General features: G+C 45.3%; 1 protein-coding gene across 11 annotated transcripts in view; it reads left to right on the forward strand.

The window, feature by feature from the left end:
* Positions 1–6,647: 6,647 nt before the first annotated feature.
* PRR14L (proline rich 14 like) overlaps positions 6,648–15,786 on the forward strand; it is a 62,872-nt gene continuing 53,733 nt past the window's right edge. For 3 of the 11 annotated variants that reach the window (XM_084799221.1, XM_084799222.1, XM_084799219.1), the window contains exon 1: positions 6,649–7,423. The gene's annotated coding sequence lies outside the window, so the exon portion shown is untranslated. Of the gene's footprint in view, positions 7,424–9,901; positions 10,062–15,786 lie in introns of all 11 variants that reach the window. The other 8 variants (XR_014782609.1, XM_084799227.1, XM_084799220.1 and 5 more) reach the window with 5 other exon arrangements.

Genomic DNA, 15,786 nt, shown 5'->3' on the forward strand with positions numbered 1-15,786 from the left:
TCCGGGGCTTGGGGTGGGGGTGGGGAAAGGCTGGGAGGCGTGGCTTCGAGTCTGAGTTGCAGTTGGTGTTTCCCGCCTCTGGCTGAGGTGCTACCTCCTTTGCAAAAAAGAATTTTTTTTTGAAAACAGAGATACAGCCAGGACCTTCGTTTCAGAGAAAGATCTCATAATAGGGGAAACGAGGGAGTCGATCCCTATTTCGCTGAGCTGCTTTCTGGTGTTTGACGATGTTAATAACTCAATCGGGGTCCAGGGCTATTGAGAAGCACAAATGTCTCTGAAAGAAGATCCCTTTGGTGGCATACCCTGGTAATCCAGGTATTCTGGAGACAGAGAGCCGACAATTCCCTGGAGTTCAAGGCCAGCTTTGACTATTTAGCAAGAAAGCGGGGGTGTGTATAACTTATAAAAGAGTTACTAGCCTATTGTAAACTGTAATTAAGTATAATTAAGAAAAGCAAGTTAGGGGCTGGAGAGGTAGCTCAGTGGTTAAGAGCACTGCCTGCTCTTCCGAAGGACCCGGGTTCAATTCCCAGCACCCACATGGCAACTCACAACTGTCTGTAACTCCAAGGTCTGACACCCTCACACCAATGTACACAGATTAAAGTTAAATAAAATATTTTTTAAAAAGAAGAAGAAATGCAAGTTAGCAGGACACAATGTCGCATACCTGTAATCCCCGCATTCAGGGGCAGAGGCAGGAGGATCTATGTGAGTTCAAGGCCAGCCTGGTCTACAAAGCCAGTCCAGGACTGGACAGCCAAGGCTACACAGAGAAACCCTCTCTTGGAAAACAAAACAACAAAAACAAGTTAATGCTATGTACAAATTGCATGTTAGCCTCAATACAGAATAAGGATACACAGGAGGTAAGACCTGTCCAACGGCCTGACCTGCCCCCACCGTGTAGGCCAAAACAATAAACAAGAAGAAAAAAAACAAAAACAAAAAAACTCCTTATCTAAAGATGAATTACTCCTCATATCTCATACGACAAGGGGTAGATTCTCTTGCCCAGCAGAGGATCTTAAGGAGTTTTCACCCACATCCTAAACCTCTCAAATGACAGAAAGGCTAATTGCAATTACACTGCCCTCAGCGTCTCCAGAACTGACATAGGAGGATGCTGTGGACAGGGAAGCCTGTGACTGGTGTGAGACCTGCATGCTAGCTCAACCGCCATGTCCTCAATTCTTCCTCTCAGCAAAGGCTCCTTTCAGGGTCCACACCCTAACTGCCATGTTCCTTCATTAAAGGGGGATGCCAGATACTCTGTCATCAAACTCACAGCTTTAGAAAGCTATTCAGAGCATCCAAGCCGTGTCTTTGACAGTTGGTTGTTCATCTGTAGAGTCAGTGAATTATTGTATTAAGCGATCTCTCAGGCCTTTATATTCTTCAGGAGGAGATACCTGACTTAGATGAAGTCTCCTCTAACCTGGGCTCAGCTGTAGTGCTTTGAGGAATAATCTAGTCTCTGCGCAGACAGAGAGACCAGGGCCAGCGCAGCGCGTGCACCCTAAAGCCTGCGAGGAGCACAGAGACGCTGGCGGGGATCCTTGTGGGTGTCATCTGCTACTAAATTCCAAAACCCCAAAGCTCATATAATTTAGTTATCTCTCTTTACAAATTATGCCAGGAAACCAGTCTGTCTTTAAATAAAGTGATGTTAAGAAACATGCTTTCAGGCTGGAGAGATGGCTCAGTGGTTAAGAGCACCGCCTGCTCTTCCCAGAGGTCCTGAGTTCAATTCCCAACAACCACAGGGTGGTTCACAACCATCTATAATGTGATCTGATGCCCTCTTTTGCAGATAAAGCACTCACTTACAATAAATACATCTTAAAAAAAAAAAAAAAGAAAGAAAGAAAGAAAGAAAAAAAGATGCTTTTAGCCAGGCAGTGGTGGTGCACGCCTTTAATCCCAGCACTCAGGAGGCAGAGGCAGGCGGATCGCTGTGATTTCGAGGCCAGCCTGGTCTACAAAGTGAATCCAGGACAGCCAAGGCTTATCCAGAAAGACCCTGTCTCGAAAAAGCAAAAAAGCAACTCTCCTCCTGCTAAGTGACTAGAGGAACACCGCCTCCCTTTCAATGGATCCATACCTACCCCCTCTGACAAAAACATTCCTCAACAGGAAAACAAATCTGCTGTTTTCTATATCCAAGAGTTTAGAATGACAGTTTCCTGCTGAAAGACTACATCTCCCAGCTTCCCTTGCGACCAGGAGTGGGAGGCTACAGGAGGGAACATTTAACAGGAATGATAGTGATTTGTGCCCATTCTAGGTGGGGTATTCTATTCTCTTATCATGATGCCTTCTCTCATCGGCCAGCATAGGCTGGGACCTAGGGTTCCTCCATCCACGTGGTTGAGACTGTCCACCTGGCTGTGTGTCTACCAATACACATGGTCCTGCCTAAAGTCAGACCTGCCTCTCTCTTTCTGCCTTTTTGTCTCCTTTAAGCCACCCCAAGAAATTTAACTGTGTGTGTGTGTGTGTGTGTGTGTGTGTGTGTGTGTGTGTGTGTGTGTTGTGGGGCAGGGCGGGGAGCGGTGGTTATAAACTTACGAAAGTGGAATAGCTCCTGCTTAGAAGTGTCCAGTGTGCAGGTCTCTACAAACCCGAAACCCTAAGGCTTCTGTGATCCTTTTGGTCGTCGCTGATACTCATTTCTGAGGATTGAACCCATAGGGCCAAGCGCTGTTGCACCGAACTGAAGACTGAAAACTAAATCACTGCTTGCTATGCAAACTCTACTACTGAATCGATCCCAGCTTTCAATCTTCCCCAATAGTTACTGATAATGGCTGTGATTTTTGTTTTGTTTTGTTTTGTTTTTATTTTTTGTTTTGTTTTGTTGAGACAGGATCTCTCTGTGTTGGCTGTCCTGGACTCTGTAGACCAGGCTGGCCTTGAACTCACAGCAATCCACCTGCCTCTGCCTCCCAAGTGCTGGGATTGCTATGATTTTTATGCTAATTTAAATTTGAATTTAAAATAAGCTACCCCGCAAGAGAGATAGTTAAGTGGGTAGCCTGAGAACCTGACTTTCATCCCGAGGTCCCGCGTGATGTGATGCTGGGATGCAGAGGCAGCGATCTGTAAGGCCAGCCCTATTACTAATTGAGAACCCTCCCAAAGCCTTCGCCTGGAGAACTCAGTGCAGCAGAAACTAGGAGGAGGACCTTACCTCAGAATTGAAGCAGAAAGGTTCACTCAAAGAGAAAGTAGTTCTCTGATCTACACACAGACACTGGGATGCATGCCCAGCAACGTAGACCTGGTCATGTTCACACACCATGCACAGACACCTAGATAACTAGCTGTCGTGACTTTTCGGACACCTTTCTAACCTTTCTATTGTCGTATCACTGCCAGATAGTAGACCTAGGGTACAAGAAAATTCAGAGGAAAGGGCAGGTTCCCAAGCTCATCCAGGCCCAGTTAGTATGTTAAACCCAGAGCTGGGCCAATCTCCTATTTATTGGGACAGCTTTCTCTTTAAGAAGAAAGAGTCAGGTGAACTCTGATTTCACTCCGTAGCCAAGCTGGCACTGAACTCACGACAATCCTCTTGCCTCAGCCTCCCTCCAAATTCTGGGACTGTAGGACTAAACCAGCATGCACTTGCCTCTTGATTTGCTCACTTTCTTCTTTCTTTCTCTTACTGCTAGTGTTAGGGACGAGACCCAGGGCAGCACACCTACTGGGCAGGCCTCCAGCAGGCAGGTAACCTCAGCCCTGTTTCTGATTTGCTTCACTCTCGCAGCCTCCAGCTTCATTCTGGTAAGCATCTCTAACTAGAACTCTGCCAAGTGTCTTCTAATCATAATAAGCACTAACTCTAAACCACATCTTTGCCTCCAGCTCTTTTTTTTTTTTTTTTTTTTTTTTTTTTTTTTTTTTAGTTTTTCCTTAGCTTTAACACAAGCTACAGGTTTTCAATGTTTGTCAAAAAATACATAAATCTTTTTTGCTGCTGCTGTTTATTTTACTTATTTATTTTAAAGCAGAAGCTTTGTAAGTCAGTAGAGGACTGGGGAGAGGGCCACTATGGGAGTGGGCCAAAGGGACTCCCAATAAATCGTTTTTGCTGCTGTTGTTTATTTTATTTACTTATTTATTTTAAAGCAGAAGCACTGTAAATCAGTAGAGGACTGGGGAGAGGGCCACTATGGGAGTGGGCCAAAGGGACTCCCATAATATGATAAGCAAAGGTTCCCATTTGGTTGTATTCTTATAACCCTATCACTGGAAGAAGAGTTTAAGGCTAGTCTGAGCTACATAGAGAGACACTATAAAAAGGGAACAAAACCAAGCTGGGCATGGTGATGTATGCCTGTGATCCCAAGCACTAGAGGCAGGCAGATCTCTGTGAGTTCGAGGCCAGCCTGGTCTACAAAGTGAGTCAGGACAGTCAGGCTGCTCAGAGAAACCCTGCCTAGGGGAAACAAAAAAAAAAAAAACAAAAAAACAAAAAAAAAAAACAACAACAACAACAACAAAAAACTAGGTGGTAGCGACACACATCTTTCTTTAATCTCAGCACACTTGGGAGGTACAGGCAGACAGATCTCTGAGTTTGAGTCCAGCATTGTCTACAAAGCAAGTTTTAGGACAGCCAGTGCTACACAGAGAAACCTTGTCTTGAAAAACAATAGAAGGGCGGGTGTTGGTGGCCCACGCCTTTAATCCCAGCACTCGGGAGGCAGAGGCAGGCGGATCACTGTGAGTTAGAGGCCAGCCTGGTCTACAATGTGAGTCCAGGACAGCCAATGCTACACAGAGAAACATTGTCTCCAAAAACCAAAAAAAGAAGAAGAAGAAGGAAAACAAACAAACAAACAAACAAACAAACAAAAGAAGATGATGGATTTTAAGAGGCTACTTTAAAAAAAAGACAGAAAGAAAAGAGATGTCTAGTCATGTCTACATAGTGAGTTCCAAGTCAGCCTGAGCCACATAGGGAGAACTCTATTACAGCATTCCCTATTCCCCCACTCCCAAAGCAAAGAGGGAAAGAGGATAAAAATAAAAATTTAGTAAGATGAATAATATTTTTATGTGATTTAAGAAAGTGAATAAAGGGGACTGGAGAGATAGCTCAGAGGTTAAGAGCAGTGACTGCTCTTCCAGAGGTCCTGGGTTCAATTCCTAGCAATCATATGGTGGTGCATAACCATCTCTAATGAGATCTGGTGCCCTCTTCTGGCGGGCAAGCACATATGCATACAGGATGTTGTATACAAAATAAATAAATAATCTTTTTAAAAAATCCCACAGTTGGGAGCCGGGCGTGGTGGCGCATGCCTGTAATCCCAGCACCTGGGAGGCAGAGGCAGTGTCTACAAAGTGAGCCCAGGACAGCTAAGGCTACACAAAGAAACCCTGTCTCGAAAAACCAAAAAAAAAAAAGAAAAAGAAAAAAAGAAAAAGAAAAAGAAAAAGAAATCAAAGCTTCCATTAGAAGCCTCCATTACATAGTCTTTTTGTTTGTTTGGTTTTGGTTTGTTTGTTTTTGTTTTTGTTTTTCGAGACAGAGTTTCTCTGTGTAGCTCTGGCTTTTCTGAACTAGCTTTTTTTTTTTTTTTTAAGTTTTTTGTTTGTTTGTTTTGTTTTTGTTGTCCACCTGCCTCTGCCTCCCATGTTGCATGCCACTACTTTAGGCTTAGTCTTTTGTTTTATTTATTTATTTATTTATTTATTTATTTATTATTTTTTGGATTTTTTCCAGACAGGGTTTCTCTGTGTAGCACTGGCTGTCCTGGACTCGATGTGTAGATTAGGCTGGCCTCAAACTCATAGGTTTCTGTGTATGGAATGTTCGAGTGTGGGTCCGAAGGACAGAAGCTGGAATTTCAGGCTGTTGTGAGTCTCCCATTAAGGCTGCTAGGGGTTCACCTGAATTCCACTAGGAAAGCAGGAAGTGTCCTTAACTGAGTTTTCTCTCTAGCCTCTCACAGATTGTTCTGAGTCAGGGTCTCACTTTGTAGCTCTGACTGTCCTGGAACTCACTGTGTAGAGCAGGCTGGCCTCAAACTCATAGATTCTCCTGCCTCTGCTGGGGTTAAAGCAGTGCACAGCCAAGCCAAGTCTCCCTCTGCTGATCCTAACAGAGAAAAGGTAATTACTATTTTCCCCAAAGCCTCCATCTCCTGCCAGGCTGACGAACTTCAGGAAACCATAGGTGTCTATTTCTAAATCATGTCTGTGTGATTGGGTTGATTATATTTTATGGACATACCTAATCCACTCTCCTTCTAACCCTTTTTCCATTCTAATTTTTGCCAGACATTTCCTTAGGTGCTGTCAATAAAAAGAAATGAAATGCGCTGCTTTTAACGCTAAAGTGGCAAAAAGAAGAAATAAATACGTAATAAAAACAAAGTGTAGCCAACTACTTTCCTGCAATATGTTTTGGATTTAGTGGCCAGTGTGATTAGAAGCCACACTGGAGAACGATGTGACATAAACCTTTGATTGAAGTTATTTAAAGGTTCCACGATCTGCCAGGAAGGGGGCAGACAGACCCCTAGAGTGGCAGCTGTCCACTTCACGGAAACAAGTGGACCACAACGCTGGTAACACTTGGAGATAACAACTGGGCCAAAGGGTGTGTTTCTCTTTAAGAGCCAAGGCGAGGAGGGCGGGACTGACTGTGCCTGGAGCTAGCGGAGGGTGGAGGTACCAGCTGGGAAGAGCCGCCCTCCGGATTGCGCGCGCGCCGTGCGGGGGCGGGATCAAGGCCCGTCCGCATGGCTGGCTCTGGCCCCGGATGAGGAAGTGCGGTGTAGGGAGGGGGGGGTGAGCTGTGCAAGCGGTGGAGGCCGGAGCGCCCTCGGGCCTCGGCTCCAGAAGATCTAGTAGAGTTGGCCGCGGCGGCGTGGACAGCGGGGACCGAGATAGCCGAGGCCGAGGTGGCGGAATGAGCACGGGCCACGGAGCAGGCCATAGGGTAAGAAGCCCGGCAGCACCATGATGCCCTGGGGGTCCTCCGCCGGACGGTGCTGACTAAAAGGGGTCCGGGCCCCCCCTCCCGCCTCTCGGGGCGCTGAAGGGCACGGAAGCAGCGTTATTAGTGACAGAAACACCCACAGACATCCAGGCGATCAGGCCCCGACGTCACTGGTAGAAAACAGCTTCTCAGAGTCCTGGCTCCAGGGGAAAGAGACTCCCTTTCAACTTCCATCTGCAGGGGACCCCAACTTCTCTCCTTGGAGAGGACGACGCCCCTTGTCGGCATATGCCTTTCGTCGGCCTTGATCCACTTGTCAGCGAAGGGAGACCCGTTTATGGTACCAAAGGGAATTCTTTATCCTAAGGAGGATTTCAGGGGTAACCCTCAAACGACCCCCTACTTTGGCCAGCGACTTCCAAGTGAAGAAGGAGATTCTCAACTTCCCTGAAAGTGACAGAGGTATCTTTCTTTTCTGCAAGAAACAGATTTGTCTTTCTTCATTTTTCACTTTCACTCCAAGATAGACAGGAAGGCCCTGAATTTATGGTATTGCAAGTCAGCCTTTCACCCTTCCCCCAAGCATGTCCACCAAGGGAGCTTTACTTTTTGTGCTTTTATTAAGTCTTTTAGTGTTGAGAAAGCGTCTCTTCCTCTTTTAGAGTGTGATAATTGATATTTGCAAGTTTGTATCTTCACACTTAATATGTTTGTGACCTTGACATCCCCTGGCAGTTGCAGCAGCCTCTCTGTAACCTGGGTTTGCTTTTTTGTTTTTCTTCTTCTTTGAATATTCATTGAGGGCTAAGGGGAAGTTTTGTAAAAGTGCTTTGTGCACAGTGAACTTTCAGGCAATTGTTACTATTGATTTGTTAAGAAAGAAAACTTAAGTGCTTAAAGAAGCAGGTGTTTGTATGAATGTATCCATCACAAATGTTCAACCGTTCTTCCCACCTGAAAGGCCTTCCCTCACTTCCACTCTACTCCCCAAGTGAACAAAAAGAGCCTTAGTTAAAAAAAAAAAAAGATTCATTTTTGGAAACAGGTTAGCACTGTATTTATTTTTGAGATAAGGTTGCTCTCTTAAATTGCCCAGGCTTTCCTCAAAGCCAGTATGTAGCCTAGGCTGGCTTCCAGCCTCTGACCCCTGATAATCTTCCTGTCTCACTTACAGAAGGCTGCCATGTGCCGCTTTTTGTTTTGCTTTGCTTTGGAGACAGGGTCTCTCTGTGTAGCCTTGGCTGTCCTGGACTCGCTTTGTAGACCAGGCTGGCCTCGAACTCACAGCGATCCACCTGCCTCTGCCTCCCGAGTGCTGGGATCACAGGTGTGCGCCACCGTGCGCTTTTTGTTTTGTTTTGAGACAAGCGCTCACGTATCCCAGGCTGGCCTCAAATTTGCTGTCTAGCCAAGCCTTTCATCCTCCTGCCTCCGTATCCCCATCCAGATTGTTTTGTTTTGTTTTGTTCGAGACAGGGTTTCTTTGTGTAGCTCTGCCTGTCCTGGACTCGCTTTGTAGACCAGGCTGGCCTCATAGAGATCCACCTGTCTCCACCTCCCAGTGGAGTGCTGGGATTACAGGCGCGTGCCCCCACCCCTGGCTCTCTTAAGAGGGAGGGAAACTTGACGCTGGAAGACAGGTTTCCATTGTCCGACAAATCTGTCTGGACCTCTCCCTTCTCTTGCTTTTGTGACAATAAAAAAGTGCTTCCTCTTACTTACACATCCTCTCCAGCCCCCAGCTCGCCTAAGAAAAGCAAGACCATTCCTTCCCAGCGTGTAAAGTGCTACACATGGCTTTTCCTCCCTTTCCCTTTGATAAATAGTGAACATCTTTCATACATGGTGTCTTTTGTCAGACATCAAAAGCATCTTTTCACCTCCTCTGTTAAAAGATGGGTCTTTTTTTTTTTTTTCTGCACGTTAATAAAAAGAGAAAGGAGGGGCTGGAGAGATGGCTCAGAGGTTAAGAGCACTGTCTGCTCTTCCAAAGGTCCTGAGTTCAAGTCCCAGCAACCACATGGTGGCTCACAACCATCTGTAATGTGATATGATACCCTCTTCTTGCCTGCAGGTGTACATGTAAGCAGAGCACTGTGTACATAATAAGTAAATCTCTTAAAAAGAGAGAGAGAAAGAGAAAGGGAGAGAGAGAGAGAGAGAGAGAGAGAGAGAGAGAGAGAGAGTGAAAGGAAACCTCCCAGCACTCGGGAGGCAGAGGCAGACGGGTCACTGTGAGTTTGAGGACAGCCTGATCTATAAAGTGAGTCCAAGGCAGCCAAGGCTACACAGAGAAACCCTGTCTCAAAAAACAAAACAAAACAACAACAACAAAGAACTGGGTCCCCAGGGGCTGGAGAGATGGCTCAGAAGTTAAGAACACTGGCTGTTCTTCCAAAGGTCCTGAGTTCAGTTCCCAGCAACCACATGGTGGCTCACAACCATCTATAATGAGATTTGGTGCTCTCTTCTGGCCTGCAGGCACAACACTGTATACATAATAATTAAATAAATCTTTAAAAAAAAAAATTGACTCCCAACCAGGTGGCTTGTGCCTTTAGTCCCAGCACTCAGGTGGCAGGGGCAGGCGGATCGCTGTGAGTTCGAAGACATCCAGCGCTCTGTTACACTGAGAAACCCCGTCTTGAAAAACAAGCAAACAAAACAGCTACAGCAAAGAACTAGGTACTGTTCGTGCATGTACTCCCTGGTCATGTTTTCAGTTTGTATTGAGACCTTGATTCATGGTTGCTGTTTTTCTTTTGAGACAGGGTCTTGCTATGTAGCCCTAGCTGGCCTGATACTCACTGTGCACCCCGCTCTGTCCTCAGCTGTCCTCTTGCCACAGCCTCTTCTCAAGCCTTGGGCTCACAGGTGTGAGCCACCACTCGTGGTTTAGGGAGATCTTATTAAAAGATTCTTCTCTTTCTGTCCCTCAAGAAGAGGCCTCTTCTCCAAATTTCCTCATGGAAGAATTGGCTACTGTGTCTGAATGTCCCTTATGGAGGGACTGGCTGCAGAATCTGAGTCTTTGGAAAAAGAAAGCCCTTTTCTCAAGGTGAAAGGAGTGCTGTGAACTTCTCAGGGCCTGATCATCCTTGTGAGTATTGTTTCTTGACACAAGCATGGCAGTGCCCACTGTTGTTAACAGCTTCTTTACATTCAAATTAAAGAGAAGGGATTACTGGGCCTGTAGTTTTCTGTCCTGCTTTCTTATTCGATTTGTTTGCTTTGAATTTTTCTTTGTTTGTTGCACTTTATTGCTGTAAAGTTTTACTCCCAAAGCTGTTATTTTGGGGGAAAGTTGAATGATTGGAAGTGTTGCTACTGTAAGATTTTTGGCATGGTAAAATATACTTTAATGATGTGATGTTAATTAACCCTTTACTGGTTTTTGTCATGTCTTTTACTTTTTGGTAATGTGGGATCTCACATTTTACATTTTCCAGTTACCTGAAGGCACACCAAAAAGGAAAAGAGAGATGTTATATTTTTCATTATGAAGGTTTTTTGTTTGTTTGTTTGTTATGTTTTTGTTTTTGTTTTTGTTTTTCAAGACAGGGTTTCTCTGTTTAGTAGACCAGGCTGGCCTCGAACTCACAGTGATCTGCCTGCCTCTGCCTCCCAAGTGTGTGTGTATGTGTGTTTTGTTTGTTGTTTTGTTTTTGAGACAGGGTTTCTGTATGTAGCCTCGGTTGTCCTGGAACTGTAGGTTAGGCTGGACTGAAACTCACAGAGATCTGTGTGTACCACCATGCCTGGCTTTTTGTGATTATTTTAACTTGGTCGTTTTGCATGGGAAAAACAAGCCCAGGAAAGTTAATTTACTCTGCTGACATTTCAAGGCTGTGCATTAGTGAGTGGAGTCAGAATAGGGAGGGACAGCTGAGCTGTGTGGCGCACGCCTTTAATCCCAGCACTTGGGAGGCAAAGGCCGGTTGGTCTCTGAGAGTTCGAGGCCAGCCTGTTCTACAGAGCAAGTTCCAGGACAGCTAGAGCTGTTACACAAAGAAACCTTGTCTCAAAAACAAACAAACAACAAACAACAAACAAACAAACAAAATAGGGAGGTACCCCAGCTTTTGCCCTGGAGATCTGAGAGACTGAACCACTCCCTGTAGAGCTTTATATTTGACACAGATGAGTGGTCAGCTGTTGGTCTCAGCTCAAAAATAATATCTCTTCCCTGTCCCCACCCCTTTTAAATTTGAGACAGAGTCTCCATGTATAGCCTGTTAATCTACCGTGTAGCTCCAGCTGACCTGGAACCTTGTGTTTCCCTGGTTGGCGTTGAGGTGGTAGGTTTGTGTTATAAACTTCATCTTTTATTAGAGTAATGCTACCTCATACGTTGTACAAACATTAGTTCTTTTCTTTCTTTTTTTCTTTCTTTCGTTTCTCAAGATAGGATTTCTCTATGTAGCCTTGGCTGTCTTGGACTCACTTTGTAGACCAGGTTGGCCTCGAACTCAAAGTGATTTGCATTCCTCTGTCTCCCAAGTTCTGGGATTAAAGGCGTGCACCACCACACCCAGCTCCCCAGTCTTTTTAAAATTATTTATTTGTATGTATGTGTGTGTGTGTGCGCGCGTGCGCGCACGCCCTGCACATGATTCCCTCAGAGGCCAGAAGGTGACCTGGGTCCCCTGGAGCTGGTTGTAGGAGGTTGTGTGCTCCTTGTCGTTGCTAGGCACTTAACTGGTTCTGTGGAGAGCAGTGCACACACTCAACTGCGGAGCCTGTTCTCACCCTGTGACCAGGTCTTCTATGTTAGGCACGCACTTTCCCTGTGCTACAGCCCCAGCCCAACGGGACAGATCTGGGTTTTCCTCAGCAGAGAGGCTTCAAGGAAAGGGGAAGCCATGGAAGAAATGAAACAGGAAGAGAGTTATGAATTAGCTTTTAAGAACATCCATGTCCCCCTGGTGGGGAGGGGATAAAAGGGACTCAAGGTGGCAGAGACCCAAGAAGTCTGTGTGCATCCATAATTTTGGTTTTCCTTAGAGTTCCTATGCAGCCCAGGATAGCCATGAATTCAGTCCTGCTTGCAGAAGTGGTGCAGTTGCAGCATATTTGTTTGTTTGTTTTTTCGAGACAGGGTTTCTTTGTGTAGCCTTGGCTGTCTTAGACCCACTTTGTAGATCAGGCTGGCCTTGAACTCACAGCAATGGCCTGCCTCTGCCTCCCAAGTGCTGGGATTAAAGGCTTGTGCCACCAACCCCAGTGAAGCAGTTTTGTTGTTGTTGTTGGTTGGTTGGTTTGGTTTTCTGAGACAGGGTTTCTCGGTGTAGCTTTGGATGTCCTAGACTTGCTTTGTAGACCAGGCTAGCCTTCTAACTCACAGCTATCCACCTGCCTCTCTGCCTCCTGAGTGCTGGGATTAAAGGCGTGTGCCACCACTGCCCAGCTTCAGCTCTGTTTTTAAATGGAGAATCTCTGGTTTTAACATGTTTCTTCTCTACACCACAGTCCATATAGCCGGGCGTGGTGGCCCACGCCTTTAATTCCAGCACCCTGAGGCAGAGGCAGGTGGATCTTCTTGAATTTGAGGCCATCCTGGTCTAAAAAGTGAGTCCAGAACAGGCAGGGCGATTACACAGAGAGACCATGTCTCAAAAAACAAAATAAAACAATTGCCAGGCGTGGTGGTACATGCCTTTACTCCCAGCACTCAGGAGGCAGAGGCAGGCGGATTGCTATGAGTTCGAGGCCAGCCTGGTCTACAAAGTGAGTCCAGGACAGCCAAGGCTACACAGAGAAACCCTATCTCAGGAAAAGAAAAGAAAAGAAAAGAAAAGAAAAGAAAAAATCCAAAACAATTAAAAAAAAAACCAAAACAAAACTCAGTCCATCTCTTTTGGGTAACTTTTTTTTCTTTGTTGTATGTTTGTTTAAACCAGGTCTCCTAGCCGGGCATGGTGGCGCTCGCCTTTAATCCCAGCACTCGGGAGGCAGAGGAAGGAGGATCACTGTGAGTTCAAGGCCAGCCAGGTCTACAAAGAGGGTCCGGGACAGCCACGGCTACACAGAGAAACCATGTCTCAAAAAAAAAAAAAAAAAAAAAAATCAAGCTGGGCGTGGTGGCGCACGCCTTTAATCCCAGCACTCGGGAGGCAGAGGCAGGCGGATCGCTGTGAGTTCGAGGCCAGCCTGGTCTACAAAGCGAGTCCAGGACAGCCAAGGCTACACAGAGAGACCCTGTCTCGGAAAACAAACAAACAAAACAAAACAAAAATCAACAAACAAACCAGGTCTCATTAACTAGCCCAGGCTGGTCTTGAATCCTAGGTTCTAGCTTCAGCTTCCTAAAAGCTAGGATTAGTACTGTGAGCTTAACAATTTAGGGAATTCTTATTTGTTTTTTAAAAAGTTTGTGTGTGTGCATGAGTGTGTAGGAGTTGATGTGCACAACAAGCATGCGGTTAGCCTCAGAGGCTGTGGAGTCCCTGGAGCTGGATTACAGATGCTTGTGGGTCACCTGGTGTAGGTGCTGGGACTCAGGCCCTCTGCTAGAGCAGCACATGCTCATAACCAGAGCCATCTCTCCAGCCCTCAATTTAGGCAAATTTTGGTTTTCTTGTCTTTGATTTTATCTCAACAAACAAACAAAACAAAACAAACAAGAGTATTCTCTTCTCTTGTTTAGGGTAGGAAACGCATCAAGAATCAGCATGTGGGACTGGGAAGGTAGCTCAGAGGTTAAGAGCGCTGGCTGCTCTTTCAAAGGTCCTGAGTTCAATTCCCAGCAACCACATGGTGGCTCACAACCATCTATAATGAGATCTAGTGTCCTCTTCTGGTGTGCAGGTGTACATGCAAGGAGAAAACTATACATAATCAATAAATAAATCTTTTTTTTTTAAACTTCCAAGTTAAAAAAAAAAAAGAATCAGCATGTGTAGTGTGTGTTCCCCCTCAGTGAGCCTAAGGCATCATGTGTGCTAGGCAAGCACTCCTACTGAGCTCTATCTTCATCCCTCTAGTACTACAAAATACTTAAATGAAATAGCTCGGCAAATAGCCTGTTTCTAGCATTCAGTACAATTTAACCTCCAACACAGTGCCATCGTCTGGAGAGCCCTTCTCTTCTCTAGTCTATTAGGCTTGTCATTTGGGCCTCCACAGGTGTGGTATTAAGATCTATAAGGGGCAGGTGATAGTGGCTCTGCTTAGCTCACAGGGTTGTTCTGTGAGTTGAACACGTGTTGCCTGTAAAAACTCTTGAAGAATCTCAAGAAGCTGAATGAAAGTCAGAAAGGATTCTGCTCAAGGAGTTGGGCTGGTTAGGAACTTGTGCTTGTCTGGGTAGATAGCCTCAAGTATGTAAAAGAATGGAATTATGTTTTTCAGTATCCTCCTTTAAAGAATAAAGTAAATGTATTAAAAAAATTTAAATATCCTACTGACAGTGGTGGTTCGTACCATTTGTCCCAGCACTTGGGAAACAGTCAAGTGGATCTTTGAGTTCAAGGGCAGCCAGGGCTACACAGAGAAACCCTATCTTGAGAAAACCAAAATAAGGCCTGGAGAGATAACTCAGCGGTTAAGAGGACTGTCTGCCCTTTCAGAGGTCCTGAGTTCAATTCCCAGCAAACATGGTGCCTCATAACCATCTGTACTGGGATCTGATACCCGCTTCTGGCATGCAGGTGTACATGCAGATAGAGCACTCGTAAACATTAAATAAATAAATCTTTTTTAAAAAGAAAGAAAAAAAATAAAGCCAGGTATGGTGGAACATGCCTTTAATTCCAGCACTTGGGAGGCAGAGGCAGGTAGATTTCTGTGAGTTCGAGGCCAGCCTGGTCTATAAAGAGAGTTCCAGGACAACCAGTACTATTACAGAGAAAACTTGTCTTGAAAAACCAATTGCGTGCTAGGGCGGGGGGGGGGGGGGGATAACAAAAACAAATAAAAATTAAATAAAATGGACTCATTATCCCTCAGGATATAGTCATTTTTCAAAGATTTATTGGTAGCTAGGACCTGAATTTGATCCATTTAACACATAAAAATGCCAGGTGTTGGCCTGACAGTGGTGGCTGACACCTTTAATCCCAGCACTCAGGAGACAGGCAGCCAGGTCTACAGAGTGAGTTCCAGGGTATCTAGGGCTACACAAAAAAAAACCAAAAACAAACAAAAAGCCAGGTGTCATCCCTGCACAGGGTCCTTGGTACTCGCTGGCCATCCAGTGTAGCCTAACTGGTGAGCACTCAGCTAATGAGACCCAGTCTCACAGGTGTGGACAGTGCTCTTAAAGATGACACTGAAAATTTTCCTGTGGCCTATGCACCCACAAACACACACATATATTTACAGAGCGAGAGACAGAGAGACCTGAGTGATTACTGCATGTCAAGTACCCACTCTGGGATATATCAGTGAGCAAAGTGTTTAAGGCTCATATTTTGAAACCTTTATTTTCTGTTTTAGATACATGGTCATGTCTTACTTTCACCTGATTTTGCTCAATTTTTTTTTCTGAATTAACAATTTATTTATTTATTTATTTTTATTTATTTATTTTTTTTTGGTTTTTCGAGACAGGGTTTCTCTGTGTAGCCTTGGCTGTCCTGGACTCACTGTGTAGACCAGGCTGGCCTCGAACTCACAGCGATCCGCCTGCCTCTGCCTCCCGAGTGCTGGGATTAAAGGCGTGCGCCACCATGCCTGGCAACAATTTTTTTTTTTTTTTTTTTTTTTTTTTTTTTGGTTTTTCGAGACAGGGTTTCTCTGTGTAGCCTTGGCCGTCCTGGACTCACTTTGTAGACCAGGCTGGCCTTGAACTCACAGTGATCTGCCTGCCTCTGCCTCCCAAGTAC

Source organism: Acomys minous (assembly GCF_964271855.1).
Source record: "Acomys minous genome assembly, chromosome: 10".
Classification (NCBI taxonomy): domain Eukaryota; kingdom Metazoa; phylum Chordata; class Mammalia; order Rodentia; family Muridae; genus Acomys; species Acomys minous.